Source organism: Nuphar pumila, chromosome 4 (assembly GCF_984573655.1).
Source record: "Nuphar pumila chromosome 4, dmNupPumi1.hap1.1, whole genome shotgun sequence".
In the NCBI taxonomy this organism is placed as follows: Eukaryota; Viridiplantae; Streptophyta; class Magnoliopsida; order Nymphaeales; family Nymphaeaceae; genus Nuphar; species Nuphar pumila.
The window spans coordinates 29,764,564-29,768,416 of NC_143252.1; the positions used below are offsets into that span (position 1 = coordinate 29,764,564).

General features: G+C 36.9%; 1 long non-coding RNA gene across 1 annotated transcript; it reads right to left on the minus strand.

Annotated features, from left to right (window-relative positions):
* Nucleotides 1-2,135: 2,135 nt before the first annotated feature.
* LOC149839788 (uncharacterized) lies at nt 2,136-3,305 on the minus strand. Its single transcript, XR_016431513.1, has 3 exons — nt 3,187-3,305; nt 2,472-2,552; nt 2,136-2,378 (listed from the first exon to the last, which is right to left on the minus strand). It is a non-coding gene; the product is annotated as an uncharacterized LOC149839788 (long non-coding RNA).
* Nucleotides 3,306-3,853: the final 548 nt, after the last annotated feature.

Below are 3,853 nucleotides of genomic sequence, written 5' to 3' on the forward strand. Positions count from 1 at the left end.
AATGATCGACTATTGTGTGTGAAGAAGGCAAGCACGACTATGATGTCGATGCTGGTAAACACAAGAAAAGAAGGCACACAAAAAACAAATCACAGATTTTTTACGTGGTTTGGTTAGAACAACATACGTCCACGATCCTCTCTCTCTCAACGTTTTCTAAGATAGAGGTGCTCTCTTATATATTCAACCATCACAATCAGGTTGTTAACCTGTTTTCCTTTGTTAGAGGAGTTCTAATTACAAGAAGGCGGTTACAAGAGAATATATCTAAAATAATAAAACTGTTTTCACTAGAGTCCTGATTGGACTTGTTTATGATATCAGAGAGTTCTTTTTAGACTTTCTTTCTTCACACGTTGGCTTCTTCCGTACTTTCTCTTGTAATCCACGGCAGCAAATGTGCACCATAGGGTCCGGGTGATGAGTTTGGATCACACTGTTTGGACCGAGTCCATTTGTCCTAACAATAGGAAGATCTACCTAATCCCATGGCGTGTGCTCTCTCATATCTTGTTCTCGTTATTTCTTTTCATTTCATATGATTTCTTAGTGTTTTAATGAGTTTTGGCGTAGATTGCTTATTATTTCATATTTTCTGGTGTTTTTGAGCATTGGTGGAGTTCTAGTCCAGCAAAGCTCTTTAGCTCGTGTTGGAGGGAGCTTTGGAGATACGACGGCAAAAGGAACTTTAAGCGAAGGAACAATATCTTGAGAAGTGTATCCCTTCTTTGAGGAGAAAGAACGCTTTTCGTTCGTAGGAGCGGCAGCCCCATATTTTTAAAATTCCTCAAAATCATTCCACCCATGGATCGATAACTCGGATCGCTTATCCAAATGACTTTCCATCAATCCTACCAACATGATAAATAAATCATGTCAACACATCTGAAGGCTTAGATTTCGTATTTGTTGCCTAGATCCTATCTAACTTCCACGGGAATTATGCTTATGACCAGCCTATTGAGTATGCTTTTGTGGGCTATGCTGTCACCCAAGCTTTACTATCTAAGGTGTGCAACAGGTCCTGTTCTTCTGTAAGTTCATCGTCATATAAAAAAGAAAATTCAGGGAATAATATAGACCAACTTTTTTTCTTGATTCAAACAGACAAAAAGTTCCATTCTTTGTGTATATGTCAATTCCTTCCCGTAGAAATCATTCACAAAGCTATAGTTGCATCATTCATTGAATTATATAACATGGCTATTTATATATTAAATTGGGTATAATTAAAAGAATGGAATAGTAGTAGGATGTTTCACAATTCAAAGCTACATATTTAAAACCAAGTTGGCTACATTGGTGGGTCACAGGTGGGGCCCACCCTCCCATCCACCACAGTTGTCCTCTTTTATGGAAACAAACAAGGATCATTCTGGCCTTGTCTTGGGGATTACAAAAAGGCAAGAGTCATAGTGCAAAGTAGGACACTACCATTGGTGCTAGTACAAAGTACTGCACTACTCTTTGTGCTAGGTTAGAGTACCACACTACTAATGATGCAAACTCCAACTTGATCAACAAACTTAAGGAACTTGTTCTCTTAAAGATGCTAATGAACTTAGGAATTAAATAATGAGAAGCTTAATCAGTGGCTCTTAGTTGATGGAAGGATTGGGCTTTCCAGTGCCTGTTGGGCATTTGATTCATCCATGAAAAAGTTGGTCAGAGATTACATGCATCCTACACAACTCATAAATACACATGATTAATATGTTGGTCCAGGTCATGCTAATCACGCAATAGTATTAGGGCAACCATCATTAATTCACAATTTCAGAGTGACTGATGTTGAGATGGATGGCTGAAGCATGAGACTCAAACCCTTAAACCAGGATGTCAACTTGCCTAAATTTGTTTCCAGTGCAATTGTGTAGTTTAATTAGTACATCACCATGGAGAAGAAACGATACTATTAATCAATGTTATTGTAGTAGTAGTTATCAGTATCATAGATAGGTCTCTTTTTTTTTAAACATGAAGCCTGCTATCTCTGAAAGTCTTTTTTTTTTTTAAGAATCACTGAAAGTCTCAACCAGATCTCTGCTTGTAGCATACTACTTCCCCATTTAATTAAAGAAAATGGAAAACTAGAAAAAGAAAGGAACTTTAAGCGAAATAGGCACGCTTATTCATATATATCATTAGTCTTAAGACTTACATAATCTTAAGACGTACATAAAAGAGGATTCCCTTCCACACCTTTTCTAGTGTTACCCAAGTGAAATCCTCATCAACACAAAGAAAAGACACATCTTATTACATTCTGCTGTCACCATTTCAATACTGGAAACATATCTCATTTTTTGCAGGTGCAGTTGGGTTAACCATTGTACCCTCCCTTTATAACCACTGCTCCTTCATACACCTCCATGTATCTGCAGAGAGCGTACACACAAAAGAAATAATATTGTTTTATATATTATCGAAATTAAAAAAAATTGATGGTAATGAATATTGATAAACTATACCCAGTTTCTGTGAACGCGTCTACAATCCTTGCCTCAACTGTTCGTTCACTGTACAGACTTATTTCCGGGTTCCTTTTGCAACTACAAACAAATTTAAATAATCAGTCCGGGCCAAAATCATAACTAAGACAGTTTTCTTTCTTTCTTTTTTTATAGTGTCTTAATGGAAGAAGCATGACTAAGAGAGATGGAGTTGCTAAACTCACTCATTCTAGCTAGGTGAATGGAACCTTATATTCAACATAATGGATCTGCTATTACATAATGTTTCAATATATATAGAAAACTATTGGCGTAAACATTGTGGGTTCCAAACAACCCTAGGTGAAACTCATAGGAATAAGTCATTTTGACCAAATCTGAACCATGGATGTGTTTAGCATGGTAAAAATAGAAGAAATTTTGAATTATTTTTTTGAAAAATACGATATTTTGATGATTAAAAATTTGGTACACCGTTGACCATTGATTTTTCAACCCGCAAAAAGTTCAACATCACGCTTAAAAATAATGTGCATAAGGCATAATAGTTGTGATATTATAGAAAACCCTCTCGATTGAGTCATCTTATTATCATGGATAGGTGAGCTCAATGCAGACACGCACCCTCGCACCCTCACACCCTCACTGAGCAAGTGAGGATCCTTCATCTGCATCATAGCTGATATAAAAAGAAAATAGATAGAGAGGAAAAACAGAAGAAAAGAGGACTTACCACCCCTTACATTCTTTCGGACACTTGCAGCCAGAGACACAGCCACAGTTTCCACCACAGCAAGACATCTTTTCTCTCTACTTTTTAAGTTTCAAGCAACTCTCAAACAACTGGTCCTTGAATGGACTAAGGTGCATCACCTCCTCTATTTATAGGGCTAGAGGGGCTTTTTTTTATTCACTTTCTTTTTCTTTATGCTAACCTCATAAATATTTTCATCTACTGTAATAGCATTTCACGTCCCAAGCTTTATTGAGGTGAGTGTTTTGACATCGACATGAAGAACAATATCCGCCATTCATTTTTTGGCATCTAAAATCACCAATCCCCTTCTTTTCTAATCTACCTTTAAAATAAAACTGTGACCACTAATGACCACCTGCTTTTAAAGTGTGTAGAGAAACGGCCGCTATGATTTGGACATTCCATTACATGTAATCAAGCAAAACCACACACAATGAGAAAGAGACCACAAGTTCAACGTGGTTCGATTCCATCTACCACGAATATAGAAAGACCTCACATGCTACTCATGAGTCTAGCTTCTTTATTATCACTTTTAAATAGAGGCATATTCTCTTGCCTCAAATGAATACATTTGTTTCTATCCAAGACCTGATTTTAAAGAGACGTCATCCCACCTCGTATGGCAATCTTATCCACTTTC